At 34.9% G+C, this 10,406-nt stretch overlaps 1 long non-coding RNA gene across 1 annotated transcript; it reads left to right on the forward strand.

Annotated features, from left to right (window-relative positions):
• Positions 1 to 3,409: 3,409 nt before the first annotated feature.
• Positions 3,410 to 9,757, forward strand: LOC109860815. Its single transcript, XR_002250883.1, has 4 exons — positions 3,410 to 3,816; positions 3,976 to 4,184; positions 9,108 to 9,254; positions 9,505 to 9,757. It is a non-coding gene; the product is annotated as an uncharacterized LOC109860815 (long non-coding RNA).
• Positions 9,758 to 10,406: the final 649 nt, after the last annotated feature.

Consider the following 10,406-nt stretch of genomic DNA (forward strand, 5'->3'; position numbering starts at 1 on the left):
GCTTGAGGTTTAATGGTATGATATTTAATATAGGCTTTCAATTTCATTCTTTACACAAATTGTCCAATATATATTCTCAAATTAGATCATAACGTCGATCAAGCAGCAAAACTTAAAGCTTCGATGTGTTAACTCTAGACACGTGGATGCGTGACGTTCTACGTTTCTCGCTCGTCTCACACATCGAGATATCCATGTTGGTGACACCGCAATTTATGGAATCAATTGATAACAATGTCATTTTTCGAAATACATGAAATGTCATGCATTTCCCCATAGAAAATGAACTAAAAATAAATAAATAAATAAACTTTGCTACAGAGATCTTTCATGTTACAATATTAAACATTTTTGCACCAATTATGTAATATATAAGTTTTACGTTTTGCAATGATATTATAGGTAATATTATAAAGAAGTGGTCTTCCGTACTACCCAGGAGATGCCACGAATAGCGTGTAAATGTCGGATATTTCGAATGCCAGACAGACTAAGATTTTACACAAAAATTATTTTTAGATGTAAATGTCGGATATTTCGAATGCCAGACAGACTAAGATTTTACACAAAAATTATTTTTAGATGTAAATGTCGGATATTTAGAATACCAGACACATTAAGATTTAAGCACACTTATTATTTAGACATGTAAATGTCGGATTGCCAGACACATTTATTATTTTTATATGTAAATATCGGATATAGAGATTACCATACAAACTAAGGCATAAACACATTTAATATGTATAAATGAAGATGTACAATATGCTACAATGCTAGACAAAGTAAAAGTGTTATAGTATTATAAGTAATAAAGTTACATATTTCTAGTATATATATATTTAAATATGTACATAATTATTACTTATAAATGTGAATTTCTGACATATAGAATGCCAGAAAGACAAAATAGTAATTTAAACATTAGTATTGCACATATTAGACGTGGAGGGACCAGCATTTTCAATATCATTTGCAGCATATAATCTCAAATGACTTTTCTGTTTTTTAGGACATGCAGAGTACAAATTGTTTGCTGCCATTAGATACAAATGTTTTTCATGAATGTTTATGTCTATGGCTGTTTCCCTTCTCGCTTTCAATGCTGATTTAATAACGCAAGTAGCATTAACAGTGACAGACAAAAGTTTATTTCGTTTCTTTGTCTTTATATCTGGCAAGAGAGAAAAGATTCTTTCTGAATCGGCATTTGAATTTGGCAGCAATCTAACGGCATTTAGAAGAAACTTTAAATTGAGATATTTATGTGTACGTTAGAAAATGTGTTTCCACGTGTCATCGAAATTTAATGTTAAGAAATAATCTTTTTCTGCTTCTGTAAAACTCTGATGTAAAGCAAACTATTCTTTTCTTAAACTATTATCGTCAAACCCACCGAAGATTTGGGCGACGAAAGAAACGTCATTAAAAGAAGCTTCTGTGTTACTATTATTTAAAGCTATGTTAAATTCAAAAACTTTTAATTTTGATAAAAATATGTCGTTTATTGGTAATTTAGTACAAATATCTTTGGCAGCAGTAACGTAAAATTGCAAACAATTTTCTCTAACATTTGCAACTACGTCTGTGTGTCCTTGTTCAATTAAAGCTTCAAGATATTTTTCGCACTCACTTCCTAAGTTTACTTCGCTTAAAGATTTTTGATTTGCTTTATTAGAAAAATCAAAAGTATTATTTATATTACATAAAAGCTCTGGATTTAAAAAATGTTTACATATAATATTTAACAATTCAAGTGATTTTGGTTTTAGTTTTTGTATGCTTGTTTCCAGAGCTTGAAAACATGAATTAAAAGAATTATAAAGAAATATAAAATATGTTTTACAAATAATAAATATACTTTTACATCAGGTTTGTGCATTACAGATAATAAACTTTCTCCAGGCTGTGTTTTATCACTTACTACTATTTTTGTTAAAAAATTATTAATGGTATCCCAAGAATTTAAAATTTTTTCAATACATACATGTCGAGAAAGCCATCGTGTGTCGCACAACTTTAGAATTTTGTGATTTGTTTTTTCAAAACACTCACTAAATTCTTGAAAAATAGCAGATCGCTTTGGACTACTATTAATAAAACTTGCTACTTTCTTTACAAATTCTTCGCAATAGTCTGGAATCTTACTACATGCAGCATTAGCAATTAACGCAGAGGTATAACAAGGACACGGAAATGTCAATAAATTTGTGCAAAATTTCTCTTTGTTTTAAACGACAAATATTTGCCCGTCATAACAGACGAGTTGTCGCAGGACAAGACAACAATATTTGAAAATGGAATTTTAAGTTTCCACATTTGAACGCATCAAATAATTTTTCCGCGCTGCAATCTTTTGCATCTATATCAATTAATTTGACTAATTGCGAGAAAATATCTAATGTTTCGAGATTAACATACCGAACAAGAAACGTCATTCATTTCTGATTAGAAATGTCTGACGTTTCATCAATAAAAATAGTAAATTTTGAATAATAATGTCGACTACACGATCCGTTTCAATCAGACATAACACGTTCGCAATAATCTTTTGCTGACGCGCTGAGTAGAGCTCCCGCGGAGGCATGCACATGCGAAGCGAAGGAGAGCGAGAAGACAGAAGAAGAGAAAGGCGAGAGGCAAGAGCTAACCGAAGAGGAAAACAGACAGATACTGTACGAGTATCATGATTCACCGGTGGGCGCGCATCAGGAAGTAGCACGTACAATAAAAAGAATAAGAATGAAGTACGACTGACCTAAACTAGCGAGCAACGTGGAAAATTACGTTTCAAGATGCGAGTTTTGTCAAAAGAATAAGTTGTCGCGAAAAATAAGGGTACCGCTTGTAATTACCGACACACCGAAAAAACCTTTTGAAAAGTGCGCACTAGACATTGTCGGACCGTTGCCAATAACAAACAGCGGAAACAAATATCTGCTGACCTTTCAGGATAGCCTCACGAAGTTTAGCAAGGCAATGCTCGTTCCGAATCAAGAGGCCGCAACAATCACAAAGGAGTTTACGACGAAAATTGTGTGCAAGCACGGAATTCCAGAAACAATTTTAACTGATAGAGGAACTAACTTCGTGAGCGAGTTATTCAAGAACGTTTGTAAGTTGCTACGAATAAATAAAATACAGACGACGGCCTATCATCCGGAAAGTAACGGCGCGTTAGAACGGTCGCATAGAACGTTAGCCGAGTATATACGTCATTACATAAACGAAGATCAGACGGACTGGGACGAGTGGGTGCCATACGCAATGTTTGCGTGCAATACAACGCCACACACAGCGACGAGTTATACACCCTTTGAGCTGATGTACGGAAGATGCGCGGAGTTACCGACGGCCGTAACCACCGTCGATACAGTATAGTTTAGATAATTACGCGCAAGAGTTGAAAGAAAGACTGCGAGCAGCAAATCGCGTGGCGCGGGAAAAACTCAAGAAAGATAAAGAAAAAACCAAGCGCTACTACAATAAGAAAGCTAAACCGGCGGCGTTTAAAGCAGGAGAAAAGGTCTTGCTCTACGACGAAACGTTAAGAAGGGGCAGATCTAAGAAGTTAGAATCTAAGTGGATAGAACCCTATGTGATATTGGCAAGGTCATCAGACGTCACTTACACTATAAAACCGGGACGGCGCACGCAGAATGTGCACGTCAACAGGCTGAAGGCCTTTGTAGAAAGCTGAGTAAAAAAAAAACTCACCGGGTTGCTTCACTCGGAGTCCAAAAGAACGACAAGGGGAGGCGTGGCGCGAGGCAAAGGCCCGAGGCACTCTACTTCGGCTGCGTTCCGATATTGACTGTAAGTACTGATAATGTGACGTCATTTAGTCGAGCTGTAAGAGCGTTCCGTTATTGCTTACGCTACTTTTTTCGTGTGTAGCGCTGCAATAACGGAACGATATTCGCAGTAACTGTAGACCTGTATGACATATGTAAACATAACCTTATTTATTGTTAGCATGGATATAACACTTGCACACTAATATTAGAACTTTCAAGATCTTTAATAAAATCGGATAATGATTCTTCAGAAGAAGATGAATCAGACAAGTTACCATTATTATTAATTAAAGAAAACTACTATCGAATACCACATATGCGTTGCCAAAAATACGTTGAAAATGTTGTGTCATTGTATACAGATGAAGAATTCCAGATGCACTTTCGGTAAGTAAATAAGAAATAATATGAGAAAAAAATATGAAAAATTATTGTTAGTGTAATTTAGATTTAAATTAGGTTAGGTTAGGTTACAGTGATACTTTCCATCTTTCTCTCTTTGCAGATTTAACAGATTTCAGAACATTTATATTGCACAATAAATATCTATTGTTATCTACAATAATATTACAATAAAAAAATTACATAAAATTGTAACAAAAAAAGAGATAGTATTATTGATCTATTCATATAGTAAAAAAGAAAACTACAATTAAAATAATTATTATGCAGAATGTGCTTAAATATATGTATATGTATACACATATACGATGAAATAATTTTTTTCCTCCATATAGGATGCGGGATTTGCATCACGTATATATAGAGAACCCCGTTTATCCCCCTAACTAATTTTAAAATATTGCGAAAAAAACTCTTCAGCCAGGAGTCGAACCTGGAATCTCCGGCTTTCCGGGCCGTCGCCTTCCCTGTTAGGCTACCGAGGTACTTGGAGTTTGTCTCGCAATACTTAGCACATCTATCGAATGTTGATCTGATAATAACGCCATCTTCCACCAGCGTAAATTTTAAATTAATAATGAACAAGAAGAAGATTTCTTCGGGCTCTGAAGTCTTTAAACTAATAAATTAAACAAATTTCGGGTAGTAAGAGCCGTTTGCAGGATGTTATGCAGAATGTGCTTAAATATATGTATATGTATACACATATACGATGAAATAATTTTTTTCCTCCATATAGGATGCGGGATTTGCATTACGTATATATAGAGGACCCCGTATACCCCCCTAACTAATTTTAAAATATTGCGAAAAAAACTCCTCAGCCAGAAGTCAAACCTGGAATCTCCGGCTTTCCGGGCCGTCGCCTTCCCTATATTTAAGCACATTCTGCATAACATCCTGCAAACGGCTCTTACTACCCGAAATTTGTTTCATTTATTAGTTTAAAGACTTCAGAGCAGGCCCGTAGCCAGGTGGGGGCAAGGGGNGGCATTGCCCCCCTAGCACAACCATTTGCCCCCCCTAGACAAATTACCCAAAAAATCCAAAGTTCTCTTTTTATTTTCTCACTTAGTCACTGAATCANAATTTTAATTTAATGAATTTGATTTTTACCCAAGATCAGATAATAACCAATTTATTTACAATTGGTAACACTGGTGACAGTGTATCTTTGCAGCATTGCGTATGCGTAGTTGCGTACCNCCTACCTCTACCTCATACACGAGACAGCGCCAGTGATGAAAGATCGAGCCGGCAAGCACCATGAGCACCGAGGTGGTGGGAGCCACTGGGCACGCACACAAGCGAGAACCGCCGTCCATGTGCGTGACGTCATGCTCGACTGTTCGGCTCGTGGAAGAGCGCAGATACATACTACGCTTGTGTGCGTGCTCTCACCACCTCGGTGCTCATGGTGCTGGCCGGCTCGATCTTTCATCACTGGACGGNGCCGGTGCTATCTTGTCACACTCTGCGTTGTCTGCGTTCGTCGTTCGAATTGCTGTGTCGTGTTGTGTTCGATCATAGTTTTCTTTGGTGGTTTATCTAACNAATTTTAATATCNAATACGTAATGCCCTCATTTGTGAATTTGATGATACGTTTTTTGAATTTTAAATACATCAAAATCAAAACCAAAATGGAGAACTGGTTGTTGAAGTTGAAAGGAAAGAAGAATACGAATAAGGATACAAATGAAAGTATTACTGATAAAAATGGGAATGATTCGCATTCGCCTTTGTCGACGCCATCAATTTCGAGCCATAATATTACGAGTGTTTNATCATCAAAAACGACTAATAAACCCGGTAAGTTATTCCTAAAAACAATTTGAAGCTCATTTTTAGTGAGCAGTTCTAGTTTAGTAGATGAATAGTTTTTTAATTTCACCTATCAGTCGATTTTAAACTTTGAGCTCAGAATAATGAACAATTTGTTTGTTTTCTTTTTTTTTTTTTTTTAGAAATCTTGCCGAATGACATTCATCGTCCTATACTGAAGATTTATCCAAGAACTGATGGTAGAAGTTTTCGTTCTCAGTGGTTTGATCTTTTTAAATGGCTCGAATACATGCCGGAAATTGATGCTTGCTTATGTTATGCTTGTCGCATTTTTGCCACCGGAACTGAAAGATCAAAAGAACCAACATTCATTTTTTNGGGATTCAAAAACTGGAAGAAAGCATTAGACAAAGGAAAGGGATTTTACAAACATGAAGAATCTTTTCTTCATCGAACCTGTGTAGGTAGATGGGAAGAATACCGTCTACGATCTGCAACAAATCAAGAAGTTTCTACGCTCGTGAATGAAAACGTTCTCAGTAAACATCGATATTACGTAGCATCTTTATTCGAAATTATCCAATTCTTGGTAGTAAACGAGTTGCCATTACGTGGAGATTATGTCAAGGAAGATCACTGTGAGACTNGTCTATTTAGAGCTCTGTTTGAATACACGCTGAAAAAAGACCTTGAACTGCAAGACTGTCTGAAATTGATTCCAGAAAACGCCAAGTATACATCACCAGAAATCCAGAACGAGATTATCGAAATAATGGCGTCCTGTGTGAAAAGTGAGGTATCAAATACTATTAGAAGTGCTGATGTTCCGTTTTTTTGCGTGTTGGCCGATGGCACGCGAGATAGAAACAATGCCGAAGCCATTTCAATTGTTATACGTTATGTCAAAGAAGGTGTACCTACGGAATCGCTTTTAGACATTTTAGAAGCCCACGATATTCGGGCAGAATACTTTGCCAATTTAATTCTGGAGACATTGGAAGGTAATAATATTGACAAAGAAAACCTTTTGAGTCAGTGCTACGATGGTGCGGCTGTAATGAGCGGTTGTCGAGGTGNTGTTCAAGCATTGTTAGGAGAAAAGCTGGGACGTAATATTCCATATGTTCATTGCTTTAATCATCGATTACATTAATTCTAATCATTATTGATTTAGTCAAAAAAATCAGTAACGTGCAGCAATATTTCGACTACTGTGGCAAAATACATAAAATTTTTAGCACTTTCAAGTTTAAATCGTACTACGATGGCAAAAGAACNAGTCGTTTGTTGGAGCAAAGATGGTGTGGCCATCTGAAAGTAACCGAAGTTGTTTATGATAATTATTCCACAATGATCGAAGCTTTGCGCAGTGCAATGAACCAACAATTCGAAGAATTAGATGGTGTCACTGTGGTGGAGTGCGTCGGTTTGTTAACTGTTATGAAGTCCTTATCGTTTAGATTTGTGCTGCGAACTATGTTAAAGATATTCAACACGATTGAGCCTGCAGATCGCATTCTACAACACCGAGACAATGGTTTGGCTACAGCTTTACCAATATTACAAGCTGTCTACTCCTCTCTTCAAGAATATCGTTATTCAGACGAAGTATATGAAGAAGTGATGCAAGATTGTAGAAACTTACTACCGGATGAAACTGCTGGTTTTGATAGAGTAAACAATGAACGGGGTAGCAAACGAAAAATAAAGCCAAATGAGCGTTTTGGTGATTTTATCATGACCGAAAGCTCGGGTATATATCAGCAAAACAACGAAGTCGATAACAACGGTGAAGACGAATGTAAAAGACTGTATTACGAGATCTTAGATTCGGTATTGGAATTGTTTGACGTTCGATTTTTTGACAACGACGAGCTATTCAACGTTATTGATAAAGTGTACAACTTTAATTTCAAAAGCGGAGACGAACTTGATGCTTTTAGGAACCTTCATCCTAACATCTCAAAAATAATTCCTACAAATGAAGAAATAACGTGCGTCAAGAATTATTTTCAAGAAAATAACGTCAGCCAAGAAGATTATTTTAAAATGTTGTACAGGATGAGAAATGCCTTTAAAAGAACTTACGAGATCTTTGCAACGGCTGCCACATTTGCTTGCAGCTCAGCAACCTGTGAAGCAACGTTTAGCACCAGAAATCGAATCGTGACGCCTTACAGGCAAAGCATGTTGTTTGAAAGATCTTGTAATCTGACAGTCATTCCCTTTGAAAAAAAACAATTGGAGAAAATATCCATCGAAAAATTTTTAAGAACTTTCAATTCCCGTAAAAATCGAAGGTTACAATTGTTTTAAATTCAATTTCGAGACATTTCTAAATTTTTTATGTGTTTATGTTTATTTTAGTTGTATCCAAAAATATAGATATAATTATAATTTCAATTAGATAAATAAGAATTCAAAGTATTTTTTTATTTTATTTTTTTAATTTGTGAAAAAATAAAAGGTATTGGACTTCGAAATACTTATTTCTGAATTTTTTTGTGAATCTTTCGTGTTTATTTTTGTTGTCTCCAAAAAAAAAATTTCAGAGTTTTAAGTATTTTGAATTTTTTATTTAGTTTTTTTTTCTTTGGTCTGTCCCCTCCCAAATGTCATTTGCCCCCCTGAAAAAAAATCCTGGTTACGGGCCTGCTTCAGAGCCCGAAGAAATCTTCTTCTTGTTCATTATTAATTTAAAATTTACGCTGATGGAAGATGGCGTTATTATCAGATCAACATTCGATAGATGTGCTAAGTATTGCGAGACAAACTCCAAGTGCCTCGGTAACCTAACAGGGAAGGCGACGGCCCGGAAAGCCGGAGATTCCAGGTTCGACTCCTGGCTGAGGAGTTTTTTTTGCAATATTTTAAAATTAGTTAGGGGGGTATACGGGGTCCTCTATATATACGTAATGCAAATCCCGCATCCTATATGGAGGAAAAAAATTATTTCATCGTATATGTGTATACATATACATATATTTAAGCACATTCTGCATAACATCCTGCAAACGGCTCTTACTACCCGAAATTTGTTTAATTTATTAGTTTAAAGACTTCAGAGCCCGAAGAAATCTTTTTCTTGTTCATTATTAATTTAAAATAATTATGTTTTGTTTTAGAATGAAACGAAATACTTTCCAGTTTTTACTAAAATTATTAAGGCCAAATCTGTGTAAATAAAGCAATAGATTTGGAAGAAAACTAATAACACCTGAAAAACAATTACTCATTGTTATTTGGATGATGGCTACACCAAATTCGTATAGGTAAGTAATATACAATACATATAAATTATTAAATTATACTTATAAATTTGTATTAATAGTTAATAAATAAATTATATGTTCAGGCTGATACAGTATCAGGCTGCTCTTTAAACCCTGATGAAGTGAGCTGTAATGTTCACGAAACGTCGGTATAAAAATGATACTAACGCATTTCAAACCCGAAAAAACATCTTTGTATGTTAATACTACACACCGCGAAAGCATCAAATATCAAATTATATGTTTATAGATGTGCTTCAGACAGATTTGATGTGGGTAAAGCTACTGCATGGCGAAGTGTGCATAGAGTTGTTAATGCCTTGTATGCAAAAGTGAGAATGTTCATTTGTTGGCCAACTATGCAAGAAGCAGAACAAATTATGCAAAAGAACAATTGTATGGTTTCCCAGATGTTAGTAGTGCAATAGATGGAACTTACATAAAAATTAATGCACTAAAAAATAATAGTGATTCATATGTAAAGAAAAGGCTATTATTCTATTCAATTACAAGTAAGTATTAGTATGTAATATTGAAATTAATATGATTTTTTTAATTAATAGGATTCGACTATTTTTCATTACTATTTTTTTAAACTTTTAGGTTATTTGTGATGCACAATTACGATTTATTCATTGTTACACAGAACAAGTTGGTTCAGTTCACGACATGCGCGTTTTTAGATCATCTAACGTCGAGAGCTTGTTTACAGATGCAAATTTTCCAGATAATAGCCATATACTTGGGGATGCAGCATATTGTATAAGAAAACATGTTATGGTACCATTCAAAGATAATGATCATTTATCCGAAAGACAACTAAATTTTAACAAACGTCTTTCTACTGCCAGAACAATCGTTGAACGATCATTACGTTTATTAAAAGGTCGTTTTAGAAGTATTTTGGACACACTTCCTATGCAAAAAACAGACTTAATCCCCAAGTATGTTGTTGCGTGCTGTATTTTGCACAATATTTGTTTATTGCATAATGATATAATAGATATTCTTGTTATTGTTAATGATAATATTAATATAGCACAAGAAGCAGAAATAGAAAATAATGCTGAAAAAAGAGAGGGTAAAGAAAAAAAAACGCAATTATATAGTTATTGCCAATATTTAATGTTGCAAAAATAAAACTTATAATGA

Source organism: Pseudomyrmex gracilis, unplaced genomic scaffold (assembly GCF_002006095.1).
Source record: "Pseudomyrmex gracilis isolate BER0280 unplaced genomic scaffold, ASM200609v1 scaffold_471, whole genome shotgun sequence".
Lineage (NCBI taxonomy): Eukaryota > Metazoa > Arthropoda > Insecta > Hymenoptera > Formicidae > Pseudomyrmex > Pseudomyrmex gracilis.